This window comes from Bos indicus x Bos taurus, chromosome 11, assembly GCF_003369695.1.
Source record: "Bos indicus x Bos taurus breed Angus x Brahman F1 hybrid chromosome 11, Bos_hybrid_MaternalHap_v2.0, whole genome shotgun sequence".
Lineage (NCBI taxonomy): Eukaryota > Metazoa > Chordata > Mammalia > Artiodactyla > Bovidae > Bos > Bos indicus x Bos taurus.
The window spans coordinates 81744065-81755797 of NC_040086.1; positions in this window are offsets into that span (position 1 = coordinate 81744065).

Consider the following 11733-nt stretch of genomic DNA (forward strand, 5'->3'; position numbering starts at 1 on the left):
GAGACCCAGATTGGATCCCTAGGTTAGGAAGTTCCCCTGGAGAAGGTAATGGCAACCCATTCCAGTATTCTTGCCTGGGAAATCCCATGGGCAGAGAAGCCTGGTGGGCTACAGTGCGTGGGGTGACAAAGAGACACAGCTGAGCGACTAACACCCTGACACCCAGGTACCTACTCTAGGCTTCATTGGCGGCTCAGTGGGAAAGAATCTGCCTGCAATGCAGGAGACTTGTAGGAGACTCAAGTTCGATCCCTGGGTCGGGAAAATCCCCTGGAGGAGGAAATGGCAATCCACTCCAGTATTCTTGCCTGGAAAATTCTGTGGACAAAGGAGCCTGGCAGGCTACAGTCCTCGGGGTCACCAGGACTCTGAAGCAACTGCGAATGTGTGCAGGTACCTACTCTAGAAGTGGAATCATACCATATTAGTCCCACTGTGCCTGGATTATTTTCCTTGGTACAGTGTTTTCAAGGTTCTTTGGAGAAGTAGCATGTGTTAGAATTTCGCCTCTTTCTACGGCTGAATAATACTCCACTGTATGTATTTTGTCTTTCGATTCATCTGTTGAACATTTGGGTTCTTTCCACCTTGTGAATCTTCTGAATAATACTTCTACAAATGTGGGTGTAAGAGTGTCTGTTTAAGCCCTTGATTTCCAATTCTTTGGGGTGTCTACCTAGGCGTGGAATTGCTGGGTCATATGGTAATTCTATGTTTGATTTTTTGAGGAGCTGTGTCAAGAATGTCTATGCTCGCCTGCACGTGAACCCAGGACCGTAAGGACAGCAGAGCCCAGGCTGCGTTCATTTGCACTTATCAAACTCTAAAGGGGTCTTTGGGGCCGGACAATCCCAGGTTCAAATCCTAGCTCTGCTTCCCAAAACCTGAGCCTCCATTTTCCTGTTTTTGAAACAGACGATAACGCTTGCCTCACAGGGTTACTGCAAATGTGAAATGGACTCATAATGTGAAACGCCTGGTACTCTGCAGGTGTTCAATAAATACTCGTCCTGCGTCCCCTCACCCACTTCTGTTTCCTCATCTGTAAAGAAGCATCTTATTTACTAAATGATTCATAAACCCCAAATGCTTTCAGGACAACGGGGTGGAAATGTTCGGAGGCAACTTTCTTTAGAAAACATCCCCCCCCCTTTCAAAAAGGAGCCCATAATTCCTCCACATGCTTCCCCATCTGTTCCCCCAAATGTGATAATTAGGAAATGATGCTGTCACTTTCCAACGTGAGAAATCGGCCCCTCCCACCACGTCTCTGAGCCACGCAGCAGAAGGATAAGCAGATAGCTCTTAAGAGCTCACAGCCGGCCCCTTTCCCAGTGCCCGTGGGTTTGGTGGGGTTCAAAAACCAGACCAATCTCCACTAGGAGGCAATGTAAAGTGCGGAGATAAAATGCCAGTCTTAGGATGTGTGTGGAAGGGGCTTACAGACCACCTCAGGCACCCTTGCCATCTATGGTTCTTTCTTCATTCACCACTGTCTAGAGTAGTGAAATGGACTAGTAACATTTCAGATTCATGAACGAGGCCCAGGAAGGCAAGTGAACTTCTGAACACAGCAAGTCGGGAGGAAAGCCAAGACAGACGTCCAATCTCCTCCCACCCTGCTGCTGGAGATGGGGGCGACATGGCACCCGGCCCATTGAGTAGACTAAGACGACTTGCTTAGTCTTCCCAAGGCAGTACCTAAATCTGGAACTCTGTCTGCTGATAGTCCTCAGACTTTCATGTCAACCAGTTCTGTCCCCCATTCCCCTCCTGGAGTTTTCACATTCCGGTTTCTAAACCTTTTTACATGAAGTCCCTAGGCTCAGTTTGAATTTTCTCCAACTCGGAGCCTGAGTCAAGGATTTGGGTGCCCATTGTTCAATTGAGAAATGATCCTGGGATGAGGAGGAGACAGGTTTGGAGGGAAAGTCAGGAAGGGGTGCGTTGTGGAGTTGGTTTCACTATAGTAACAGTGACCAGTCCCACGGGAACCCTCTGAATCTTGGTATAGAATTGTCCCTTCAGGTATCAGAGGCTGAGGTATGCATTCCTATCCCCTACTGGTTAAGAGTTGTCTTCATTGTCTATTGCCGAGCACCAATTTGATGGCCCCGCATTTACGGGTTTCAAACAACATGCATTTACTGTCTCACAGTTTGTCTGGGTGAGGAATCTGGGAGCCGCACGGCTGAAAGGCTCTGGTTCAGGGTCTCTCATGAGGCCACTGTCAGGCTGTCCACCGGGCTGCAGTCTCTGAAGGCTTAACTGAGGCTGAAGGATCCGCTCCCAAGATGGCTCAGTCACATGGCCTTTGGCAGGAGGCCTCGGTTCCTGGCCTTGTGGGCCTCTCCACAGGGCTTCTTGCAACATAGCTTCATCCTGAGAACGAAGAAGAGAGAAAGGGCAGGTAGGATGGAAACTGAAGGCTTGTTATCCAATCTCGGGGGCGACATGCTGTTACTTCTGTTGTACACCGTCCACCATGTGATCAACTCTGGCACAACATGGGGCACAGTACAAGGAGGTGGGGGTCCCCCGAGGCTGGTTACCCCAAGGTAAACATTGGTCTTGGGAGCATTAATCCTCCCCCACCAAGCATAAACGCACACTTCCAGGCTGCACCCACCCCTGGGATGAATGGGCTCACAGTCAGGGGGCTCAGAGATGTAGAGGGTGCTTGGATGGGAAGCTGTCAGCACACACGGGAACCTCTCAAGGAGACTGGGTGGACTCATCAGCAGGCAAGGGGACCAGGCACTGATAGCACCACTACGGTCCTTGCAGCCATCTCCTTCTCTCTCCGGCCTGGCCTCTGCCATGCTCCCTGACCCATTCAAAGGCATCCTCTAGTCCTGAAACCCTCCTTGACTGCCTGCCTCCCAGCCCTTCACCTGGGCTTGCTCTGGCATTTGCACAAACACTGTCAGGAACAGCCAAAGGGCTTAAGTGTTCCTCACGGGGTCCACCGCAGGCCTGCAGGCCTTAGCAAAGTCCAAAGGTAGGGTGTATGGTGAATGTGGAGGCTTAAGGTGTCACCGGTGTCCAGTGTGGCTCTATCTCTCCACTCGGCCCTTCTGGGGGTCAGCCTTGGCCTTGCCTAGTCCTCCTTGCGCTCTGGAGATGGCAGCTGGCCTTCCAGCCAAGACATCCAGTCACAACAAGGCCCCCAGACAGAAGAGAAGCGTGTGTTCTCCGTCTCCTTTTAAAAGCAAGGAACAACTTGTTTGAACGCTCCCAGCGGACTTCCCTTTCCATCTGATTGAAAAGATCTTGGTCCTCTGCCAAGCCCTAAGCTACTCCCAGGCAAGGGGAATAGGATTGTCATAACCAACCGAGATGGAGTAGAGGCCACCTGAGAGCAGAGGACGGGATTACGTTACCTGAGCGTGTGGCCTCAGGACCAGAGGGTGCTGCCAGACCTGGAATCAAGCAGCAGCTGCTGCTGCTTCTAAGTCGCTTCAGTCGTGTCTGACTCTGTGTGACCCCACAGACGGCAGCCCACCAGGCTCCCCCATCCCTGGGATTCTCCAGGCAAGAACACCGGAGTGGGTTGCCATTTCCTTCTCCAGTGCATGAAAGTGAAAAGTGAAAGGGAAGTCGCTCAGTTGTATCCGACTCTTTGCGACCCCATGGACTGTAGCCTACCAGGCTCCTCCGCCCATGGGATTTTCCAGGCAAGAGTACTGGAGTGGGGTGCCATCGCCTTCTCCAGGCAGAGCAAGGTTCAAATGCCTGCTCCACCATTTATCGTCTCTGCACCTCAGTTTCCTCCTTTATGAGGACAGTGAGACCTACTTTGTTTTTATATTTTTCAATTTATTTTTTATTGAAGTATAGTGGATTTGCAATGTTGTGTTAATTTCTTCTGTACAGCAAAGTGACTTGTCAGTTCAGTTCAGTTGCTCAGTCATGTCCGACTCTTTGCGACCCTGTGAATTGAAGCACGCCAGGCCTCCCTGTCCATCACCAACTCCCAGAGTTCACTCAGACTCATGTTCATCGAGTCAGTGATGCCATCCAGCCATCTCATCCTCTGTCGTCCCCTTCTCCTCCTGCACCCAATCCCTCTGAAAGTGAAGTCACTCAGTCGTGTCCGACTCTTTCCAACCCCATGGACTGTAGCCTACCAGGCCCCTCCGTCTATGGGATTTTCCAGGCAAGAGTACTGGAGTGGGTTGCCATTTCCTTCTCCAGGAGATATTCCCAACCCAGGGATTGAACCCAGGTCTCCCACATTGTAGGCAGATGCTTTACCGTCTGAGCCACCAGGGAAACCTCTGAGTTATACACAAACATGCATTCTTCTCTTATATTCATTTCCATTATGGTTAATCCCACGAGATTGGATATAGTTCTCTGTGCTATACACTAGGGCTGGTTGTCCATCTGTTCGATATGTGATAGTTTTCATCTTCTAGTTCTGAACTCCCAGTCCATTCCTTCCCTCACCCGCTTCTCCCTTGGTCACCACAAGTCTGTTCTCTTTATCTATGAGTCTGTTTCTGTTCCATAGGTATGTTCATTAGTGCCTACTTCAGATTTCACATATAAATAATTTTATACGATATCTTTCTCTTTGTCCGACTTTGCTTAGCATGGCCATCTCTTGGTCCATTCATGTTGCTGCAAATGACATTATTGTGTTCTTTTTATGGCTGATATATATATGTACCACATCTTCTTTATCCATTCATCTGTTGATAGATGTTGACATTGTTTCCATGGCAATACTTACTTTGAATGGTTAAAGTTAGGCTCTAGCACCTAAACATCTCTATAATTAACTACTCCATGGCTCACCATCCATATTACTAACAGTTTTTTCCAGCCCATCTGTCTCTCTTCTCTCTCTTTTTCTTTCCATCTCTCTCTCTTTCTCTCTCTCTCTCACACACACACACATGCACACACACACATATACCTTTTAGGATTTTTAACTGACGTATATCTTATATAGAGAAAGAATACAAGTCTTAAACGCACAGCTCTATAAGCTTTTACATATTCATACTCCCTGGGTAACTACCAACCAAATAAAGATTTAGAATATTTCCAGTACCCTCAGAAGGCTTCCCTATACCTTCTCCGAGTTAATACTGTCCCAAAGGTAACCTTTATCTGACTTCTAGTATAATATGTCTATTTTTAACTTTATAGAAATGGAACAATATTGTATGATTTCTTTGCTCAAACTAAATGTCTAGGAAATTAATCCATGTTGCTGCAAGCAGATTTTTTCACTGTCGCGTAGTATACCGTTGTATGAATATACCATAATTTATTTACCTAATCTACTGTTGATGGATATTTGGGTTGTTATCAGCTTTTACTATTGTGAATGATGATGCTATTTTTGTGCAAGTCCTTTGGTGAACACAAGCGCTCATTTTGATTGATTATACATCTAGGAGAAAAATTGCTTGTCACTGGGTATAGGTATGTTTAGCTTTGATAGTTACTACCAAATGCTTTCCAAAGGAGGTCCACTGATTTTCAATTCCAACAGAAACACGTGCCCTCCGTGATGTCTTGCCTGGACTATTGAAACATGCTGATTGTTCTTCTTGCATTTGAGGTGCTCCCTCAGAATTGTCCAATCCCCACCCCTTTCCATGCCTGGGATGTTGGAAGCTGGCAGTGTCATCTGGGCAGGGTATCCCATGCCCAGAATGAGACCAGTGTGGGCTCTAGTATTTATTTCTCCCCTTTGTGGTGCTCTCTGGCCCTCTGACTCTTCTTCTCCCCATCCCTACACACATAGGGTTAATCAGATGCCTCAAGGAACCCTAGGCCTTGTGCATAATAGGATGATCCTGGGTTGTGATGGTTGGGTGCAGTTCCAAAAGAGCAGCCTGATGTCCAGATCCGACTGGACAAGTCTCCTGCAGCCGACTTGGTATTTATTTTCCATTATTGTACAAAAATGGGCTGCTAGAATGGAGGTGACATGTTGGTTTGTGGACATTGAGATATAGGACAACTTCAGGGTTATCCTTGCTGACCAGTCCTTGGGCTTGAACCTCATGTAAAGGCCCATGTACCAGCTGCTGCCCACTCATGTTCCACCAGAGTGCCTCCTGAAATCTACCCTACCCAAGGGAGGAGTGGGGGAAGGCAGCAGACAATCTGTGTCCCATGAACCCCTGGTGTTGGCACCAGGGACACTCCATGCTTTCCACAGGCTCCACACCATTTGTTAAACTTTCCTCTCTGGGTGTCTGGTCGTGTCTTCTCCCTGGACTTCTGAGATGGTTGTTACACAAAGACAACGGGCTCTTCCAACCTATGTCCCTTCTTGCCTTCAGTTGATGTGGGGATATATGACTCTCCCCAGGCCCTCTTCGGCTATAAAAGATGAGGACAGGCGTTTCTTATGCAAGTGAGCTCTTTTCTCTGTGCCTGCAGGTTCTCTGCCCTCCTCCCTCCTCGCTGGTGGCAGTGTGTGAATCACGTCAACACTGGAAGAGATCCCAATCTAGAAAATGCAATGATTAAGGCCTAAAGCACTCAAGATGTGTCATTCTTTCTGTTATAAAATTCCAAACAGGAAATTTAACATAACCAGAAAATGAGTAACCGATCACGTTTTCCTGCCTGTTGTAGGTGAGACACACATTGGTGGTCATGTGACCAGCCTTCAATAAATGGTGTTGTGGAACCACAGAGGCAAGGTGTTCTGTACTGTTTCAATCCGAGCAGATTCAGCAGACCCATGGAATGGTTTCTCCATGGGAGACAGAAAACTAACAAGGAACCAAGGCTTTGACAGTGAAGGTCCTGATGACGTGGTTCTTGGATCTGAACAGTAAGTGATGGTGCCTGGACACTAAGGAATCTTCACAAACACTAATCAGACAATAAACAAATAAGTACCTTTTTCCTACCATCATTCTAAATCTCCATTAAGAAATCAGCATAGGGCTTTCCTGGTGGCTCAGTGGTAAAGAATCCACCTGCCAATGCAGGAGACACGGGTACAATCCCTGATCTAGGATCACAGTGAGGAAATGAAGATAAAACAAACTCCAAATCTTTTAGTGAATTTCCTAGAAATGCCAGTATGATGGAGTCTAGATTTAAAACACTTTATGAAATGTGAAGGAAAAAAAAAATGTAAATACTTAAGGAAACCTCTGAAAATGGCTGAAGCAAGAATTAATTGGAGTAACCCAGGGAAAACCCACCTTCCGTCACTAGGACTGCCCTGATCTGGCTGGAGGCTCTTTCCTTTGGCTCATGTTTGTCCCCAGTGGCGAGTCCCAGAAGAAGTCAAAGCCACCATTACTAACCCACAACTGACCAATTAGGTTCAGCTGCATAGCTGAAATGACTCTGTTGAAAATTTCAATGTTCCAGTTCAGCTTAGGAAACAAATTAGGCTAGAAAGCCCCGTTTTACGTAATCAGGTGAATTTACCATCATTAGTGGCAATTAAGATAAAGTACTAATGACTCCATTTACCTTGGTGGGAAAACCTGCAGGGAGCCTGTGCAACTAGGGGCTTAGTCCGGGATGAAGTCCCTGGGGCTTCAGGGATGCTCTCTTTCTGTGCTCCTAGAACATAAGAAGATGTAAGTCCCCTTGGGGAGCATCATTTTACAGATGAGGAAGCCAAGGCTGGAAGCTCAGATGGGCTTTACTTGCCACGAACCTTGTTTTGAAACTCTTCCCGCTTCATTTAGCTGCCTTGCTGGCATAAAGGGTTATTGCTGATGGATGGGGTGGAGAAGCGGGAGGGAAAGCAGGCTATTCAGAGCCATGCCTGTGTGCCAGGCCCCTGGTTAGTTATGCGTGCATGTTACCTAGTTGACTGTCTTAACCCTAAAAGACACAACCTTTCTGGAGAAACCTCGTTAGCTCCATTTCACAGATGGGAAAAACTGAGGCTGGAGAAAGAAAAGCAGCTGCACAAGGTTAGACAGCTCTTACAGTTCCTGCGCCAAATCTCTGGTTCCGCCCATTTCACCCTACAGACTTTCCGAGGTCATCTAGCTCAGCTGCTCGTCTGGCTGGCAGGCTCGCCCCAATTCCCCGGAGGTCCAGAGTGGGAAGACGAGGATCAAAGAGCACTCTGGACCTGCCAGGGCCTGCCTGCCTCTCCCTGGGCTGCCTGCAGCTGGGGAACACGTCCTACCAAAGTGACTTGCTCTTGTGGCTTCTAGGCTGGGAAAAGAGCAGGGCTGTGGCATTCCTGAGCTGGGGAAGGGAGGCAATGGGCAGATAATTAAGGGGTAGGGAACAGGAGGGAATTGAAGCCATTACCCAGCTAATTGAGGGCCAGTGTCCCACTTTCCCTAAACATCTGGGGGCCAGGCTCAGGTGGCTGACAGCACAAAGCTTCAGGTAATGGTGTCTGAAGAGTCCCAAGAAGCGGGGAGGCTGTGAGATCCCAATACCCTTATTTCAGGCTGGGTCCCTGGCCTTGTCTTCTGTGAGGTAAAGCCTGTGACATTGAAATTTACTGCCCATGAAAGTTACTGATAGAAATTGCTTTCCTCCACTGTCCATTGGATTAAATCACTTCTTTCCTTTTTATATATATTTATTTTTTAATTATTTATTTGACTGTACTAGGTCTTCATTGCTACAAGCAGGCTTTCTCTAGTTGCAGCAGGCGAGGGCTGCTGTCTAGCTGCAGTAAGAGGGCTTCTCATCACGGTGGCTTCTCTTGTTGCGGGCTTCGCAGTTGCAGCACATGGGCTCAGAAGTTGTGGCTCCTGGGCTCTAGAGTGCAAGCCCAGTAGTTGTGGTACACGAGCCTCATTGCTTTTTGGCATGTGGGATTTTCCTGGACCGGGGATCCACCCAGCATCCCTTGCATTACAAGGCAGATTCTTAACCACTGGACCACCAGGGAAGCCCTATTTTTGTTTATTTCTTTGGCTGCCCTGGGTCTTAGTTGCAGCGCACAAGATCTTTGATCTTCATTGCAGCATTCCAACGCTTAGTTGTGGCACATGGGATCTAGTTCGCTGACCAGGGGTTAAACCTAGGCCCCCTATATTGGCAGTATGAAGTCTTAGCCACTGGACCACCAGGGAAGTCCCACGTTGAAATCATTTCTAATCACTGTGTCATCTTGTGGAGTCATCACAGTGGCCCCATTTTACACGTGGAGGAACTTGAGACCTAGATGGTGAAAGTGAGGTACTCAGAGTCACATCCCCAAATGGGAATTAACTGGAAAAGCCATCCATCTCTGTATTGCTGGTCCCATCGTCTTCTGCCAGCCCCGCCCAGCTCTTACCCAGAGCTTGAGTTTGGACACGTGTCTTCCATTCCATCCTTCCCACCTCCAGCACCCCCCGCCCACCCCCACCTATAGCGACCAACCGATTTGCCATCCCCGGAACGAATGTTGAGGTCACCACTTCGGGAGCTGGAATTCTCCTCGCTGCCCAGAGCCCAGCTTTTGTGTTTGTTGTGTACACAAAGGCAGCCTAAGTTAGCACATGTGTTCGAGCGGCTTCCACCCCCCCGGCCCCTCTCCGGGGACCCACGGGGAATTCTGCTAAGATAATTATCTCCAACTGGGGTTTTGTTCAGTCCTCTGGTAAGACAAGCTCCCGTTTAGAATAATAAGGCTCTGCTATTGAAGGCTAGCTGGGAAATATTTTTCAAACAAGCAATTCACGTATGTGTTTCACATATGCCGCTCATTAAGGTTTATAAGACCTTTTGGTCTTCACAATAAAGCTTGTTTTTTTTAAAGGTTAAAGTCAGCAAGCCCCGGTTACTGCCAGCTCCCTGCTTCCCTCTTCAGAGGGGACAGAAGTCCTGGGAAGTGTTGAAAGGGAATCAAAGAGGCTGATGGCTCCCAACCCCATGAAGGGAGGAATGGTGACCCCGAGAAACCTCCCATCCACCCTCCCCCCACCCCACGAGCAGGAGCAGTACCTGGAGGGGAGTCCTCCTGCCTGAACCCCGCATGTGCAAGGCCTCGACGGTTTGGAAAAGACCACATCTTTATCTCAGTGACTCACAACCTGGCAGTGCCTTAGACTCACTGGGGACATTTGAGCAACACGCAGGGCTGGATTCCTGTCCCCCAAACCCTGATGAGGTTGATCAGAGGTGGATCACTGGATTGGGTCATTTTTAAAGCGCCTCAGGTGATCGTGGTGCACAGCCAGAGTTAAGACCTCCAATTAACTCCCAGGCCCTCCAAGCTGCCCTGTAGGCCAATGGGGCGGGAATCCTTCCCCCATCCTAGAGATGAGGAGAGCGAGGCCCAGGGAGCAGATGTGGCTGAACCGGGACTTAAGCCTCGCTCTCCAGACTCCTTCTTTCAAGGCCTCCTCCTTGTCATCTATGAGACAGAGATGGTGACAGCTTACCACTTACTGAGCCCCAGATCTTTGCACGTGCTGTCATTCAAGCCTCACAAACCACTGAAGTTGGTATTAGAACAGCCACTTTGCAGATGAGGAAACCGAGACTTGGAGAGGTCAAAGGACATGATTCATGTCTCCCCAAATACAGAGGACTTGATCACAAAAAGTCCTGCAGGAGACAGGTACTATAGGCCATAGAAATTTAGCCATTAGGCTCCCAATTCTGAGAGCCTCTCACTCCTTACAGCACTCTTTAAACTCCCTTTAAGGTCTAACATTGGAATATGCACTGTTTTCCCCAGTTAGAAAAGTGTTAACAGCAATTGAGGGTGACACCTATTTACTCATGGTCCTTTGAGGTCCAGGGAGCCACCAGCTGTAGACTAAGAATCAGACACTCATCCATTCATTCCATGACTGGGGACCTACGGCAATGCAGAAAGAGGAAGCAGACGTTCATTTATCCTCTGCCTCCTCTGCATCACACACTGAGCTGGCTTTTTTACCTACATTTTAAACCTGTAATCAATCAGGCAGGGGTTGCCCTCCCCAATTCAAAGGAGAGAGAGCTGAAACCTGGTGCTGTGGTGTGACCTGCTCCAGGTCACAGAGCTTGGAAGAGTCAGATTAAAGCCCCACAGTCCACAGGCTCCCGCCACCCCCACCTCCTCCCTATGCTTGTCAAAATGGCAGGTGTGACCTGCCCAGACATAGAGAAGACTTTTGGGCAAAGCTGAAAACAACCAAGATAATTTAAAAGTGGGCGTGGGGGAAGGGGGACAGTTTTATTGTAACCTTGGTTGAATTTCATGCTTTTTGAAGTCACCGTTAATTTGGTACCAGGCCATTTTAATCAATTAGGTTGAAGCTGGCTATTTGTGAAACCACCAAGAGTGTGCTTGCTTTTGTTATTAATTAAGAGCATCATTCTTTTTAAGCGTTCTTTTATCAAACTGTTCTTTGCCTCCTGTTTCTTTTATTTTTTTAATTTTTAAAATTTTAATTTAAAGAATTTTTATTTTATGTTGGAGCATAGTTGATTAGCAACGTTGGATTACTTTCAGGTATTTTTTGTTGCGTTAGTCACTAAGTTGTATCCAACCCTTTTGTGACTCCATGTCCACCAGGCTCCTCTGTCCATGGGCTTTTCCAACTCCAGGGAACCTTCCCAATGCAGTGATCAAACGCGCATCTCATCTCCTGCATTGGCAAAAAGATGCTTTACCACTGAGCCATCTGGGAAGCCCCTGTTTCAGGTATTCATCAGAGTAATTCAGGTTCTAGTTTCTTTCAAACATGGTCATGGGGGCGGATGAAAGGAGAAAACCATAAGTGAGGGAGACCTCAGGACCGGGAATCTGGAAAGCTGGGTCTGTTCCAGACCTGCCCCTGACCT